The sequence below is a fragment of the Numida meleagris genome, chromosome 3 (genome assembly GCF_002078875.1).
Source record: "Numida meleagris isolate 19003 breed g44 Domestic line chromosome 3, NumMel1.0, whole genome shotgun sequence".
Classification (NCBI taxonomy): domain Eukaryota; kingdom Metazoa; phylum Chordata; class Aves; order Galliformes; family Numididae; genus Numida; species Numida meleagris.
Genome location: NC_034411.1, coordinates 3,933,297 through 3,951,316, shown reverse-complemented (window position 1 = coordinate 3,951,316; position 18,020 = coordinate 3,933,297). Strand labels below are relative to the sequence as shown.

Below are 18,020 nucleotides of genomic sequence, written 5' to 3'. Positions count from 1 at the left end.
CACCTCTCATATTTACCTCTGTCGTACAATACTGAATCTGGATTTGTTCTCTACAAGCCCTCTCTCTATGACATGAAATTCAGGAAACCTCACTGATAGCCAGGTAGTGAAGTACAAAGCAGGAAACAGCACAGGGAGACTTGGAGAGATGCGTGGGAAGGCACAGTGGGCTTTGGCAACCATCACAAATCACTCGGACCTGGCACTGAGGCCTCTCAGTTTAACTACCTGCTGCACTGGCAGAGGTAAAATTGCAAAACAGTGTAAGAGCTGGAGAAGAACATAATGAAATGAGTGTGGAGGAGATGGGAAACACCAACAAAACAGACAGAAGCATACTGCTAAACCAGCAATTGATTAAAAAAACAGGAGCAAAGCACTAGTTCTAGCTGCCACCAGCACCCCCTCTTTGATCAGCCCTCAGTGTTACCCCCTCCAACCAACTCTCCAGCCAACAAATATCTCCCTACTATTAGCGTGAGCTGCGACTACATAGGGTCCCAGCTGCATGTCTGTTTCTGCACTCATTCAGAGTGATCTATATGTCACTAAGCCAGGCTGAAAATTACCTCAGTGACATATAGCGTTTTCCCTATGGTTCCCACTTAATTAAATATTGAAAGAGCTATTACCTTTCAGGGATGCCTGTGCACTGGCTGTGTCCATTATTTATAACGTAATGTATTCATTATACATTTTATCCCATGCTCCTGTCTGCTGATCTCATAAGAGTCCCTTAAAAACAATTCCATGCAATTAATCCTACCTCAATTACAGAAAAATGTATACAGAAGCCCCAGGACATCTCTTTCTTATATTTATTAAGTAAACGTATCTAGAAATACATCTGGTAATCAGGAAAGAGAGGGACAAAATGCCATGACAGAAGCCATAGCTATCAGTAACAATGAGCAGAGCTGAGCAGGGACAGTTAAAAACCCTTTAAAGAGCAGGCTAGGAACAGGCCCAAGTACTCTGAGAATCTCGGTTTCAAAGGATAGCAGGGCGAATGGCAGGTGACTGCAGAGCTTGCGAGCAAACAGGGTCCTCCACATTAACCCCACTCCTCACAGAAAAATCAGGCCCACAAAGACCTGGAGTTTACAAGCTGGCTGCAATAGCTTCATGGGAGCCAATCCCCCCAGAAGGCATTCTCATGTTTGCCTAGTTTGATTTGGACTTTTCAACTGTCAATCAAAGGAAGAGACCCTCAGCATCAAAGCAACATTTGCTAAGGATCTAGGATGACTTTTTGCTTCCTTTCTAGCTCATCATTACTACCCTGAAGCTACTTCCTAATGCAGTGAGATAGGAGCAGAGCTTGTGCCTTCTCCATTCAACCCCTTCCACGAGATCTGCTCAGCCCTGGGGCAGCAGGAGGAAGCAGGGCAAGGGAAAAAAAGTGAATTCCTATTTCCCTTCTATGTCACAGAGCTGCCTGCTTTGGCCTCCCTGCCCCACAGCTAAGGTTCCTTCACTTGTCAGGCAAAGCTAAACAGCAGCAAGCACTACCAGGGAGGAAAGAGTACCTCTTTGCAGACAGTGCTGACCTGCTATGCCAACCTGGAGTGCAAACATCTGGTTCCTAAAGCGCAGGACCTCCCCTGAGCTGCCATTCACACTGCAGAAATAGCGACCTCAGCTTGCAACAAAGATTAGGCTGCAGACCAAGCAGGAGGGGGAACCTTTGGTTTCCACCACATCCCCACCAACTCTTCCAGAAAGGCCATCGCAGACAGGCCAGAGCTCACAAGGGAGGAAAGACAGACTCGGAGCCCCAGGGGAAGAATTTACATTCATTAACCAGTTTTTTATTTCCCTAAAAATACTTACACTTAAGGAGGGAGAAGGGACCAGATGACTTCTCAAAGATGGTACTGGAATACATATCTAAGAAAACTCTTAGTTGTGCCAATGTACAACAGCATGGTTACTGGGCCACCTGCCTGATGAGGAACTTGGGCTAAAGGACAGAAGGCCAAGTTTAGACAACAGCTCTACAAGAAGCTTTGCTTTTCCTGGTAAGATGGTCTTACACATTTTAGTAGTGAGGCACACCGGAAGACAGCTGACCTTAGTTTCAAGGTGCAGTTATACCTGCAAAGGGAAACAACAGAATAGGAAAGGATGGTATTAGCTCTACCAGAAAAATAACTCTCTTGTAGAGCCACGCTACAATTACACAAGCAGCATTTGACAGAGTAGGGGCAGGCCTTCTCTGGCTTCAACATGGCCTATGCTGGGGGTACTTTCTGGGGAGGATTCACTCAGTAAGGGAAAATATATACTTACAGGCAGCCCTCTGCATGTCTGCAAATTCTGGCAGCTTCTGCAAGAGCCAAGGGGCAGCTGGAGATGCAAGAGGTGTGGGGTGGGAAAGATCACCACCAATGTTCTCCACAAAACTGGAGACAGGTACATTTTAATCAGCCACAGTAAAACCTCCCGCTTCATTTGTCTCAAAGGACAAGGATTTGTCCTAATGCAGCTTCCCTCTCACATCAAGTTCCTCTAATAAAACCGCTTCACAGTCTTGTATCCTCTTTCACACTGCTGATACAAGCCAAGGCTTATCACACCAAAACATCTTGTTTTTCCTGCCTCCTACAGTCCTCCTAACCTCACACCACCGGTACAGCCGTTCTCCCAGTCAACAGGTGTCACCACTGAGCTATCTCAGGTTGTCCCTTTCCTCCTCCAACTGACAGCACTCCTACAGACCAGTCTGGCTGGGAAGTCCAACCTCATCTTAGCACAGGGGTGCTAACTATCAGTCCACCCCAAGGACGACGTGTGCTCTGATCCTTGTAAACGCAGCAGGGAGAACACAGTGACTGTCCTGCTTGCTCTGCTTTGTACCATTAAGGTCATTTTCCACAGTCCCACTTGAGTAAAAGAACAGTGGGACTCCCTCCAACTATTAAATCCCATGCACCTCTGCTGGCAGACCCTGCATCTTAATGCATTCCTCTTATTCTCTCCCCCCACACTCATACCAACATGTTGCATATTGAAAAACAAACTATCCAGGGGCCAACAGAGAAAGAAAAAGGAGTGTGGGGGGGAAAAAAGAAATAAACAAAAAAAAAGGATCTCCAGAAACAAGGAGGAAGCACTTGGTAAATTTTCACATCACCTTGTCTAGATGCAAGCTAGGAACCCCCTCCTCTGCAATTTTGGAAATATCAGTGTCGGCTCTTTTCTGAGGAGCCCTGGTAATGCAAAGGAAGAAGCACAATCACAATTAATCCTCTTTTGTGCAACTTCACTGACGTAACAGAACCAACCTGTATGTTTATCAACCACACTGGAAAAAATCACACCCCAGAGGAGTTTATCTTCTGATCAAACACAGCAGTCACACAAGTCTTCCAATGCTGAACACATCAGCTTTTTCACCAAGGCATACAACTCAAGAGAGCATATCCCTGATTTCTCAGGGGGTGCCACAGCTGGGGGCCATGCCCTACCACAGGGATGCAGAGTGCATCCCAAACCACCTGGGACCTGTGAGTGCTATGGGTCCAGCATGGACTTGCAACAACTCCAGGAGTCTCTGAGCAAGGGATGGAGAAGAACATGGTACAACAGTGTTGTAGAGGTGTGCAGCAACCCACTCATTTAAGTCTAACCAGACTTTAAGGAATAACTCTGGACTCCAAAAGCTACAACAGTCCTGCCTTTTCTGGCCTTTCCCTCTCCACCAGTGAGAAAACATCACGAGGAAGATGATGGTTTCTGATGCCAAGCAGGCATTCAGAAACACAGAAGGCACAGAACAAGAAACATGTTGTGTACACCCTTGAAAAGAATTTAATGAAAACCCCATTTCAAAAATAAGTGAAGTCGCAAAGAATGAGATATTTGCCACCTTTGAATAATAGAGAAAACCATCATTCGCTTCAACAGATTTGAGACAAGTCCGACTGAAATCTCAAACCGGAACTTTCCACAGTATTTATAGGGAAATAAATAATGCTAGAGAAAAAAAAAATGTTTCTATTTTTAACCACAGATCCTGGTACGAAAAGGAGACACTCCACATCATACCAGAATGAAGACTTTAACACACTTCTTTCTTTATAAGGCTTTAAGAACTGCAGGACCCTTCAAGAAGCGGTATGCATTCCTTACTTACCCTAAAGTGAGATTCTGCAGACCCGAGCTGAATCCACTGCTCTGCTGCGTGAGGTGACCTTGGACAAGTTGTTCTGTCCAGATTCTCAGCTGGTGTCAGCTGGCACTGTGCCACCAAAGTCAATTTAAACAATTTGAGGCTCCAGACCTACGGACCTCAGCTTCATTATCCCAACAGCACTGCCAGCTGATACGCAGCTCGGCCTGTACGATGCCTTGGAAATGTGCAACTAAGTGGTACTGCAAGAGACGGGTAGTGAAATTCACACAACTAATACACTTCCCTTTTAAATTACATAATTTTCCCACTAAGATGAAAGAAAAGACCTGCGGTATTTTTGAAAAATAACCTTATTATCGAAGCTTTAAAAACAAAACCGCCAACGTTGTAGTTTCATTTTACAGCCTGCTATACATTACATGATGCAAAATCCCTAAGGATTTATATTTTAGCATACAGCAATGGGTGGTGACTGATTTTTGTTTTTTATTGTTCTCCTTTCACGTTTCATCATCTTTCCAAAATCTTCTTGAATTTCTCTCTCAACTTGCTTTTTATCATCATAAGCACACAGGAGAGATACTCTGTTGCATCGAAATGCCAAATACCTGATACACCCCTGCAGGAAGGCTGTACTTCATAACTTCATGGGATATTTGGCCTTGTGCTTTCCATCACAGGAAGCTCCTAAGTCTGGAAAACTCTGGAAAACACAATCTAAATAATATCAAAAAGGACCCCCCCTGCCGTGGGCTGGCTGCCTCCCATCAGCTCAGGCTGCCCAGGCCCCATCCAACCTGATGTTGGGCACCTCCAGGGATGGGGCACCGACAGCTCTCTTGGCAGCAGTGACAGGGCCTCACCTCCCTCTGAGTGAAGAATTTCTGCCTAACATCTAACCTAAATCTCCTCTCTTTTAGTTTAGAGCCATTCCCTCTTGTCCTATCACTATCAGACCGTGTAAAAAGTCGCTCCCCCTCCTGTTTATAAGCTCCCCGCAAGTGCTGGAAGGCCGCAATGAGGTCTCCTTGGAGCATTCTCCAAGCTGAGCAAGTCCACCTTCCTCAGCCTGTCTTCAAAGGGGAGGTGCTCCAGACCTCTGAGCATCTTAGTGGCCCTCTACTGGACCCTATTCAACAGCTCCACATCTCTTCTGCGCTGGCGGCCCCAGGTCTGGACACAGTACTCCACACAGGGTCTCACAAGGGCAGAGTGGAGAGGAACAATCACCTCCCTGTCCCTGCCAGCCCCTCTTCTGATGGAGCTCGGGATACCATTGGCCTTCCAAGCTGCAAGAGCATACAGCTGGCTCATGTTCAGTTTTTCATCCACCAGGACCACCAGGTCCTTCTCTGCAGGACTACTCTCAAGGAGTTTTTCTCCCAGTCTGTATACGCATCTGGCATTACTCTGACCCAAGTGCAAAACCTTGCACTTTGCTACGTTGAACTTCATTAGGTTCACACAGGCCCACCTTCTGAGTTTGTCTCTCTAGATGGCACCCCTTCCTTATAACACGTCAAACAAACTCCTCAGTTTGGTGTCATCAGCAAACTTGCCGAGGTTGCACTTGAGCCCATCATCGCTTTCACTGATGATGATGTTGAAGAGCACCAGTCCCACGACAGACCCCTGGGGGACACCACTCATCATCAGCCATATGAACCAAATGAGGTTCAACAAGGCCAAGTGCAAGGTGTTGCACCTGGATTGGGGCAATCTCAGATACGTGTACAGACTGGGAGAACTCCTTGAGAGCAGCCCTTTGGAGAAGCACGTGGGGGTCCTGAGTGATGAAAAGCTCAACACAAGCCAGAAGTGTGTGCTTGCAGCCCAGAAGGCCAACAGTATCCTGGGCTGCATCAACAGAGGGGTGGCAGCAGGGAGAGGGAGGGGATTGTCACCCTCTGCTCTGCCCTTGTGAGGCCCCATCTGCAGACCTCATTGCAGCCTTCCAGTATTTAAACAGGGAATATAAAAAGGAGGGGAATTAACCTTTTGCAAGAGTAGACAGTGACAGGACAAGGGGGAATGGTTTTAAGCTCAAGAAGGGAAGGTTTAGATTGGATGTCAGGGGGAAGTTCTTTATAGAGAGAGTGGTGAGGTGCTGGAACAGGCTGCCCAGAGAGGTTGCGGATGCTCCATCCCTGGAGGTGTTCAAGACCAGGTTGGGTGGGACCCCGAGCAGCCTGGCCTAGTACCAGATCTAGAGGCTGGTGGCCCTGCCTGTGGCAAGGAAGTTGGAATTTGACCCTGAGGTCCCTTCCAACCAAAGCCATTCTATGATTCTATGACATGGGCCAAATTCTCAGGCCTGTCTAGGTCTTTCTGGGTAGCATCTCTTCCTTACATTGTATTGACTGCACCACTCAGCTTGGCATCATCAACAATCTTGCAGAATGCACTCAACTCCACTGACTATATCGTTGATAAAGATGTCAAAGAGCACTGGTCCCAAGACAGACCCCTGGGGGACACTGCTCCTCGCCAGGCTCCACCTGGACATAGAGACACTGACCTCAACCCTCTGGCTACGACAATCCAACCAATTCTTTATCCACTGAACAGTTCACCATTCAAATCCGTATCTCTCCAATTTAGGTATAAAGATACGGTGTGGGACCACATCAAAGCCCTTGCACAAGTCCAGGTAGATGATAATACTCGCCCTTCCTTTGTCCACCAATGCCATCGCAACATCATAGACTGGCGAGGCAAGATCTGCCCTTGGTGAAGCCATGCTGGCTGTCTCAGATCACCTCCTCATCTCGCATGTGCCTTAACATCCCTTCCAGGAGGATCTGTTCCATGATCTTCCCCAGCACATACTCGAGAATCACTGTCTGCAGTTTGCCAGGTCTTCCTTTCTCCTTTTCTTAACAATGGGAGTTATGTTTTCCTTTTTCCAGTCACCAGAACAATCAGGGTAAAATGTCTCAAATTAAGGTCACTTTACCTTCAGGGCTAAACACAGTGCCTGCATTCTCCATGCTCCATCCTTACACGCCTTGCCTGCAGTTCCAGGGGCCACCTGCCAGCTCGGCCCCAGTCCAACAGCCACAGAGTTCTGGTCTCTGGCTTGGCAGCAGACCCTATTGTGTGGACCCCAGGCCTTGGCCAGCAAAGCACTGCTGCATTAGGAGATGATGAACCTCTCCCCACGCTGACATCTTCTTGTCCTCCTCGAACCCTCCTCCTGAGTCCATACGCCTTCCTCCTCAAACATGTCAATTTTGGACATAGCTGGAAAGCATAGCAGCTGTCTCAAAAGCAAGAAAGACAGCGGTGATCAATACCAACACAGTACTCCTGCAACCTCTCTTCAGATTGCTTTTTGATTTAAAAGGCTTCTACGTTGCTTAGTTCTGTTCTTGGAAAACTCCTCCACTTCTAAACAAGTTTGATTTGTTGCCTCCTTTGATTAAAGACGAGAATAAATCCATTTATTTTACTTTGCAGTCAGAAGTAAAATTAACATTTCTTTTTTTAATTATTACCTCTCCTTTTTCTCCCTCCCCTCCTATGATACTGAGAAGGAATCCATTGCAAGCAAAGCTACATGCTGTGGGCACAACTCATTTAACCTCTTAAAACAAGAATATCAACAGCAAGCTATAGATGACAGTTCCTTGGGTCAGAAGCCCTTTGGGTTTTGGGCTTTTTAGCTCACTTTTCACAACAGGGCTTGTGAGAACCCCGGCAGAAGCCAGTACGCACGAGACTATGGCAGGATGGCCTCTGCCCAAACAGAACTGAGACACAACCTGGGTTCACCTGAAAAGTCTTAACCATGGCACCATACGTTGGCTACGTCAAGCAACCAGTCCAATCAGCTGTCCAACAGCCACATGGAAAGACTTCACGCAATCCCACTACTGATCTTCCCCTGACTGTGCAGAGCCCTCAGTACAGAGCTCGGCAGCAGCACAATACCCCAGAAGGAAGCACAGCACACTCAGGTAGGATTGTGGCCAGAAGCCTCACCAGCTCCTGCACCGCCTGGTCTTACTGTGCACAAAAGCATTTAGCAGTTCTATTTGCCACAGCCCTGTGGGGCTGCACATCATACACACCTATTCTTTAACAACAGAAATCAAACACTGTGAACCTTTGAGTACACTCCATTTTGTGTACCGTCAACTGGAACAGCTTGTGTTCTTCCTAGCCTGAAAATGAACTGTTGTGCTTTCTGGGTGCATGTAGTGATCATTTTAAGGAGTTTATTTCTGTCCCATTCTCTCTATTAGCTGGTGAACCAAAAATCAACTACTGCACTGAAGTGCGTTAAGAACTGGAGGGCTGATCCTCTCAGAAGAGAAAGGAATGTCCATGTAAGGCTCGTTTTTGCCTCTGCTTTATGTTGCAATATGTTCTGGCCATCTTAGGAAAAAAAAGCAGCTGAATCTATCTCTCTATGAGAATTATTTTAACAGCAGAGCTTTCGGTTGTTTGTAGTTCAGTTAGCATGTTTTTGGCTTGCATATCAAAAAGATTCTTTTCCTGGAGTTAAGCAGGCTCTTTCACAATTGAGCTATTAAAATTTGTTTGCAGTTCTTATTTAATAGGTGATGCCTGCTGCAGAAGCAAACACTGAGGACGAAGCTTAACATCCTAAAGTTTCTTTAGAAGAGCATGCTCAGCACTGCCCAAACACATGCCTTTCTCTTCTTCCACCACCACCAAACACAAGGTATGCCCCATTTCAGGTTGGATATTAGGAACAATTCCTTCTGAGACAGAGCGGTGAGGCACTGGCACAGGCTGCCCAGGGAGTGGTGAGGTCACCATCCCTGGAGGTGTTCAGAGCCATGGGGATGTGGCACTGAGGGACGTGGGCAGTGGGCATGGATGGGTTGGACTGGATGATCTTAGTGGTGGTCTACTCCAACCCTAATGCTTCCATGATTTACACAGAGCATTTGGGCTGCACATCTTTTCTCATGGCCACGGGGCCATAAGAGACTTCCTGTGACTGATCTGTAAGGATGTCAGTGCTTTGCAGGCTGTAGCATAAATCTACAGATCAACACTCCATAGGCGCATTTGTTGTTCCTCTGCTGGGAGAGCCCTGGTAACTTCTCTATTCTCTCAGTTTCCCTGCTTTACAATTTGACGCTATGCTGACTTGTCTTATTTCCTGCAAAAAGGCCATGGACCAAGAACAATGAGTGAGCAAGGATCTGGTTAACCTTACATACACACAAGCCTACTTGAAGTCAGTCGCATTACTTCACAGGCTGCAAGTTAAGCACTCGCCTCCTGGATCAGGGCCTAACTGCCTATGGACACACAAACATGGCCATTGTCCAAAGTACGGCACACACTACTGGAAGTATAGAAAGGTCAGACCAGACTGTGAATCTCAGCCACTTAGCACAGCTGTTCAGTTCACAGCTCAGCAAAGGAATGTTTCAAAACAACTAAATCTGTGCCTCCAAATGAGTCCTGACACTCCCTTGTGCATACAAGTGTTTTTCTTCTGTGGAAGGTATATGCCCTTCTCTACACACACGCTCACGTTCACCAACACAGCATCTGTGTCAGTGCTGCCTGCAAAGCTGAACGAGAGGACAGCATGGGGCAGCAGGCAGGACAGCAGACATGCCCTTCTCCCGGCTCCTCAGTGTCTCTGAGTGGTTTCCAGGTCCCAAGCAGGACTTGGAGACCAACTGCTTCCCACGGGCAAGGCCTGCAAGCAGATGACATTCAATCCCATCTCTTTAACAGTCCCCGTCACCAAGAAATGTCTATATAAGGCAAATTAAGTCCCAGCAAGTGCTGTCCTACACAGCCATCTCCCTGGACACCACATCTGGACTCCTCTTCAACACCTCCCTTCTTCCTGGAAGAACAAGACCCAGGACTTCTCCCTGGAGGCCTCATGCTCAGCTCCCAGCCTCAGGGATGCCACTGAAAAAAATTAGTTTAAATATATTCAGTCCACACCAAGCTGCAGCTTTCAGTCCAGCCTGTCATTCTCTCCAGTTGCTGTGGGCTTCTGTTCATCAGCCCTTTTTGCTGAGTGCAGTGGCCTGTCCTGCTCATTTTCCTCCCTTGTCCTTCCTCGCATCCTCTGACGAACACACACAGAAATCTCATTTCCATAGTCTTCTCACCTACTCTTAAATAAAAGCTTAATATCTGGAGATTGGACTCATTTTATTTTTAAATTGGAACGTTTAGCTGAAATTCAGCCATGGTTGGTATGAACGCATTTGCTGCACATATCTAATGTCTCACAGAGGTACAGATGCTCCTTTTATCTAGTTGGCACCATTGCCCAAACAATGCCAAATGCAATTTGAGGCACTCACACACTACCAAAAAAAAATCTAAAGCTAAAAAAGCTAAATCATCTGGGGGTCTTATCCCATGGCCACTCTTATATCGAGGTAGATTCACTGTTCTCAATTTCCAAGCTGGCAAAATCAGATCTAAGTCTTTTCCTACTGCGGTCATGACCTGTGGAAGATGAGGCAAGGAGAGAAAACATCAACTTTGCCGGGAGACAAAATAAAGGGAGACAGAACTGTCTCTTAAGGGTTTTAAGCAGCTAACTGCAAAGCTCCTGGTCAGCATGCCCTTGGCAGTAAATTACACAAGGACAAGGTCTTCAAAGATTGAAGAGAGTCTAACAGCCCAGCAATGATCCCATGGAGGAAAGGTGGAGGTAAGACACCTTAACCCCTTTAGGGTGAGCCAAGAGTCCATTCATGAACTGCAAACTGCACGCACCTAATGTTTTCATTTTCAGAGGAGTTCCCTTTGATGCTGTGAGTAATTCAGCTTTGGTGCAGACCAGCCACATAGATTTATTCACTGGGTAACCTTAGTCTTCTCAGAGCATGTCTACAGGACATGAGGAATGAAGTGGAATGAAGAGGAACATAAACATCCTGCCCACACTAGGTCATGTCCACTTTTCTTCCCATAAAGCCACAATAGCAGACAAAAAAATTAAGCCGAGGTTACCAGAGACTCTTGGCATGGCTATGACTTGATTCTTGGTGATTTTAAAAGGTAAAACCTACAGCAGAACAAAGCTTCTGGAAATCCCCAGTGTTTCTTAAAATCCCTTGCTTAGGGACACTGCACAGAAGAAAAGAATGGAAAAAGCATACTTTCTTCCCCCCCTCCAAAAATGCAGCACTGCAACTCAACTGCCTGGTTGGCAGCTGTAAAAGAAAAAGAATAGCAATAATAACAAAGTGGTGTGCCTCACAACAGGTGGTAAAACAGCCCTGTGACAGCAGATGCAGGCTCCCAAGGCAGCTCAGCACTCTCACTGCACCTGTGGGAAGAAATCTATATTTTGCAAAAAACTGCCTGAAGAAGTTGCAGTGACTTCTAACTAATGCAAGTAAAAAAGATGCATCCCTCAGGCTGTAAGCTCCATGGACCCCATGTTATTTTTCTATTTGAAACAACACCACCACCACTCCAAAGTTTTAACTGACAGGTTTCATGAGATCACAGACTGACTTGGGGTGGAAGGGACCTCAAAGCCCCCCAGTCTCAATCTCCTACCATGGGCTGGCTGCCCCCCACCAGCTCAGGCTGCCCAGGGCCCACCCAACCTGGCCGTGGGCACCTCCAGGGACGGGGCATCCACAGCTCTCTGGGCAGCAGTGCCAGGGTCTCACCGCCCTCACAGTGAAAAACTTCCCCCTGTCATCTAATCTAAATCTCTCCTCTTTTAGTTTAGAGCCATTCCCACTTGTCCTATCACTATTAGACCACATAAGAAGTCACTTCCCCTCCTGCTACACACTTCTGGGCTTGCCCCAGTCCAGGTGCAGCACCTTACACTTGGCTTTGTTGGACCTCATTCAGTTCATGGTACACCCACTTTTTAAGGCTGTCCAGGTCCCACTGGATGGCATCCCTACCTCCTGCTGTATTAACTGCACCACTCAGCTTGGTATCATCAGCAAACTGCTGAGGGTGCACTCGATCCCACTGTCTATGTTTTTGATAAAGATGCTGAAGAGCACTGGTCCCAAGATGGACCCCTGGGTGACACAGCCCCTCACCAACCTCCACCTGGACATGGAGACACTGACCACAACTCTCCCTACCTGTCAAATAGTCCAGTCTTCAAATCCCTCTCTCTCCAATTCAGAGATAAGTACATGGTGAGGGACCATATCAAAGACCTTGTACAAGTCCAGACAGATTACATCAGCTGCCTTCCCTTTGTCCACCGATGCCATTACATCATCACAGAAAGCCACCAGATTGGTGAGGTGCGATCTGCCCTTGGTGAAGCCGTGCTGGCTGCCTCAGATCACCTTCTCATCTCGCATATGTCTCAACGTCCAGGAGGATGGATTCCATGACCTTCCCAGGCATGGATGTGAGGTAAGGCTCACAGGCCTTTGGTTTCCCAGGTCTTTCTTTCTCACTTTCTTAAAAATGAGAGTGATGTTTCCCTTTTTCCAGTTGCCAGAAACTTCACCTGACAGCCATGACTTTTCAAATATTATGGAGAAGTGGCTTGGCAACCACATCAACCTGTTCCTTCAGGACCCTGGGATGCATGTCATCCGGCCCCATAAACTTGTACACAATTCAGCCTCTTCAGGCAGTCTCCAGCTTGCTCTTTGCTTACAGTGGGAGGGATTTGGCTCCCCTGACCCTCATCTTGAGGTTTAGGGACATGAGAGGCATAGGAAGCCTGACTGCCAGTGAAGACTGAGGCAAAAAGCTTGTGGAGTTCCTCAGCCTTCCCCATGTGTGTTGTTGCCTGTTCTGCCTCATTTATCACAGGGGATACACTCTCCATGGCCTTTCTTTTCTGACCAAGGTACCTCTTGAATCCCAGGAAGCTACAGCCACAACTATCTCCCACATACGTAAGTCACTTCAAAAGTAATACCTCCTATTTATTTCCATGGAAACTACAACAGATACAAAGAGCATAACACTATTTGATAGAGCAAATTCTCAGCTACAAAACACTATTTTTCAACATAGTCACCACCATTAGCTATGCATTTTTACCACAAATGAACAAGAGTCTGCATGCCGTGCTCGTAAAAATCTGCATGGCTATCTAGAACATGGCTTATTCTTTCACACTGCTGTCGTTGTTGCTGAAACGCACCACCCGCTGCCTCACTGTGCTCACAGCCACCGTTTGGTCTTCATCAATGCTGAGCAAGTGTCAGTGGGTGCCATTTTTTCTGCATGGAGTAACTCAAGGTATTACTTACGGTGCAGCCCTCATAAATATATGACAGATGCAATCAAGTCCTTCCTTTTGGCAGTCTTTGATCAAAAATGGACAGAGACCATCAGCCTTCTCAGCATTAAGGGCCATTTAAGACCAACAGAAGGAGGGATCTACTAATGAAGGGCTTAGAGAAAAAACAGCCGAACAGCCCAACCTTACCAGAAGCCAGGGCATTCAGATCAGGAGCACCACCCAAGGACTCTTCCATGAGCCCTGGCTTGTTAAACCCCTCTGCAAGTCATTTCATTGAGCAGATTTTGCAGAAGACTACCCCAGGCTAGTGTGTAACCCCACACAAAAAGAGGCTCCAAGGGAACGAGCAGCTGCAAGCAGCACAGGGCAGGACTGAGCGTTCACAGTCAGAGCAGCACAGGCAGACATGGAGCCCCCAGCTTACCTTCCCTTTATAGACACCAAAGAAACAACAGCTGTTGTTGAGTTTTTCTGCTGTTCATGGTCTCAACTTTGCACTCACTCCATTTAGGAACAGCTGGGGAGGCCAGCTACCTTCTGCCTTCATGCCCTGCTCAAGGCAACAAAGTGCCTATTCCTCATCATCCCACATGCACACCCCGAGAACCACAGTCCCGTGATTTCAGGTGGCATGGTGGCATTTACCTCACAATCACAGCTTTGGCAAGACCCTGAAGCAAGTCCAACATCAGTCAGGCATATAAGCCCTGCTCTGCCACGACTGTAAGCACATGCTGGAAGTCAAGCCCATCATCAAGCACGTCCCCCCACGCCTTCTCTCCACGCACAGCCGCGTGCCAGCCCTGTTGTTACCCAAGTTGTAGCTGGCTCCATAGGAGCCTTCCCTTCCTGTCATCCGTTGGTACAGGGCCTTGAACGAGAACTAAATAAATGAACAAGTCATTTCCTGCAAGGCTAAACAAGCTCCCTGCCAAAGAGGTCACATACCACACTCTGGCCTGACGCCTCTCCTTAGTTTATGAGGGTAAATTCCCATATCCAGGGGTCCAGAGATTACAGCATTACATCTGGGCTAGGATTACTCTCACGCAGTCCCCACTTCACTGAAGAGGTGAGGAAAACAACTGCTCTTGTGCTTTCATTGTATGACCTGTAAAGTTTGGTTTGGGTTTCTTGGTTTGTGCAAACCAAAACACTCAAATGAAACCAGGGAGTTTTCACTTAATTCCCAGCTATGTGACCAGGATCTGTCACACCAAGGTTCTTCAATGCTATTTTGGCAGTAAAGAGATACGTAGGGAAATGCCCTTTGAGGCAGGGCCCGTGATAAAGTGGTCATAAGGGAATGGCCTACATGGTTCCTTCTAGTCTTGCAAGCTTTCCCAGCCAGTGCAGAGGCAGAATGGGAACACACTGGGGCATCCACTCCGCACCTTCCCCTGCGTGGGGGAAAGGGATCGCATGGACACTTACGGTAAGCACATTCTTGTGAGACGGACGTTCCCAGCCCTGCACAACCCTCCAGAAGGACTGGGCAACCCATAAGAAAAGCCTGAGCTCTGGACCCAGACTGAGCCTCAGAGCTGGTCAAAAATGCACCTGGCAGGCTGTGCTTCACCGCTCTGAGTACATCATGCCCGTCAAGTTAGAACAAGACTTAAAAGCAACCCAAATCTTCCACGCTTGAATCATGCAGGCAACTCCGTTTGCTTGGATGTGCCTATCCCCATGAGTAAGGGCTGCAGATTCAGCCCGCGCTTTTCCTTACCACCCTGCCAAAAACATGCACATGCAGAAAGGAGGAAAAAATCCCACTGACTGCTGCCCCTGTTGTTTTGTCTGACTGTGACAGCAACCTGGTGAAAGACCTGACTCACAAGCCTCCCTTGAAACACCCAAGTCATCCCAGTTTGATGGATAGTCTCATTTAATAAGGGACTGTCTTCTACAGTTACACCTCTCTTTACAAGTGACATCTAAAGAGTCAGAATGATGAGCACGTAGAATAAAATAGAAACACAGAAAATAAGAATACCTCATACTTCGGCTTTTTCTGCGAAGATGGCAGAGATGGGCAGAGAATTGGAAGCAGCAGTGAGATCTCTTATTTACCAGCACGACTTCCTTGATGTCAGAGCAGAACCAGGGATCTGCACCGCCTCGAAGAGAGAAAGAGGCACCCCAGCTGTTTTTGTACTGCTGGGATGAACTTTGCAAACTCTTCATTTGTGCTTTATACGTTTTGGAACGCCCTAGCATAAGGGCCTTTGGAATGCCCTTCATATAAACATTATAATGTTATAGCACTTTGTTATTACACATCATTTAGCATCAGGAGATCTCCAAATGGCTTAAAAAGGAGGCCTCATTTTAGAGACCTGGCCAAATGAGACATGAAGAGGTTGAGTCACAGCGAGAAGCAACGGGAGTCACCAGAACAGAGAGCGGAGCTCGCGCTCTGCCCTCTGGGCCACACGCTGCAGGCAGCCCTGCGAGCAGCTCACTGCAGTTACCTGCCCCTGCACAAGGAGCTGCAGCCTATTTCTTGTGGGTAGGTGGAAGAGGGGCTTCAGCACCTCAGCAAACAGCTCATCCACGCCTCCAAAAGCCGTGCTTCTCAGAACGCAGGGCATGGCACAGTTGTTACAGAGAAAGCAACCGAGGGGAAAGAGACTGACCAAGAAGAACAGGAGCATGAAAAACAAGCATCTCAAAAGGGTGATTCAAACCTGGGACTGCTGAGCTGGACAGCAGCTGTAATCTTTCGTGTCCCACTGCACCCCAATGAGGTCTGTGCACCCCAGTGCTTCACTCTGCCATCGGTCTCACTAACATCAAGGACATGAGCAAGCTGCATGTCAGCCCCTTGTGCTGTCGAGGCAAACCTGGCTCTGTTCTGGATACCACTGCCTCGTTCCACTGAACGCTGCTCCACAAGTGGAGGCTGAGCCCGCTGCCCCCTGCCACACAGTCAGGGGAGTCGGAAGGGTGATGCGATCCAACACCAAGGTCATCTTAAAATCACACATTTTTAGAGGGAAAAACTTAAATCACTAAATCAAAAAGTGTCTTTCTACTTCCTACCTAGCAACGACACACACTCTAGAGCTGTGACTGTGACTCTGAGAAAATCCAGTGCCCTGGGTCTAGACGATGAGGAGACAGATCTAGCAGTGCTGCTGGAAATACTACCCTTCTCACTGCCACTCCTGGCTGTGCGCAGCAGCAGGGTGCTGTGCTGATAATGCCAAACTCCCACTCTTGGATTAATTTTAAACTAACCCCAATGACAGACAACATTAGACACCCTCCCAAATTGAAACTTTGTGGGTGCCCCATCCCTGGCAGTACCCAAGGCCAGGTTGGATGGGGTCCTGGGCAGACTGAGCAGGAGGGGGGCAGCCAGCCCACGGCAGGGGTTGGGGCTGGAGGGGCTTTCAGGTCCCTTCCAACCCAAGTCGTGCTGTGATTATGTGATTCTAGGAAACAGAGAGAGCCCTGACAGAAGCTGGCAGTGCCAGCTGGGGACTTGGCAGTTTGAGAAATCTTAGCAAAGCACAGGCAAATCTATCTGCATCAGGGATCTGTGTAGCCTCTTCTGCCTTCACCCAAGGGCTGGAGCTCCCTTTCACATCAGCAGGAAATCTGTACTCAAGGAGAGCAAAGCACGGGACAGGAACACCACTCATCAGAAAGAAGGACGTGTGCCATTCTCTGTTTAGAACAGGTCTGAATTTTGCCTCTACCACATAATCAGAAAATATATCATGCACTGAAGGTGTGCAGAGTGGTCTGGAGAGCTCCTCTGTCTCTAGCAGGAGCAGGGCTCTCGCTGGCAGCCCCAGAAGGACAGCTGGGGCTGTCACACCTGTGCCGCAATAAGGGCAGTGAGGCACTGGCACAGATTGCCCAGAGAGGTGGTGGTGCCCCATCCCTGTAGACAGCCAAGGTAAGGCTGGACGAGGCTCTGAGCACTGATGGAGCTGTGGGTGTCCCTGGTCACTGCAGGGGGTTGGACTGGATGGCACTTAGGGGTCCCTTCCAACTCAAATGATTCTATGATGATTCTGTGATGTATGTAGGCACAAGCATTGCTGAGCACACGCAAACACCTCTGCTAACTCACAAGAAGCTGATGCCGACCTTTCCCAACCTTACTTTCAGAAGCAATCAGAAAAGACAAGCACAACTCTCAGAACGCATGTATAGAAACAAACGAGAAAATCCGATTAATATAAAGGCATTACAATCCACCAACTTAAGACCCATCCGAACATTGCTACGCTCCATAAAACAAGGTGCCGAAGTCTCAGCTCGTGTTTGCGCTCTTTCCTAAACATCAGAGCATTCCTTGCACCATGCTGGACACCGCGAAACCCTTTAGCCACAGCTGTTTGTTGAAAAAGCAAACCCGAGCCACAGAGGGGTACGCTCTCCTTCACCGAAAGGAAAACAAGCCTCGCGTGGATTGCTCTGGTGCTCGTAGATTTGCAATGCAAAATACCGACCGCTCGCTCCTGCCCTCCTTTCTCAGCCGGCCGGAGGCTGAGGCAGGGTTCGGGCGCTGAGGCAGGGGACGGGCGCTCGGCCCCCCCCGCCCCGCCAGCGGCTCTCGGCGCCACGTGGGGAGCTCCCCGGGGTGGGAGGGCGCAGCGGGGACCCCCGTACCCGCCGCAGGCCCCCGAGCCTCGCCAACTTTCCGGGGCGCCCCCC

General features: G+C 48.1%; 1 protein-coding gene across 4 annotated transcripts in view; it reads right to left on the bottom strand.

Moving 5' to 3' along the window:
• The window catches only part of SLC24A3 (solute carrier family 24 member 3), a 147,823-nt gene that overhangs the window by 121,905 nt on the left and 7,898 nt on the right, over positions 1–18,020 (bottom strand). Inside the window, exon 1 of one of the 4 annotated variants that reach the window (XM_021391632.1) lies at positions 4,139–4,351. The exons of the other annotated variants lie outside the window; for them this stretch is intronic. The gene's annotated coding sequence lies outside the window, so the exon portion shown is untranslated. Of the gene's footprint in view, positions 1–4,138; positions 4,352–18,020 lie in introns of those variants that run through there. 4 annotated transcript variants of the gene reach the window in all.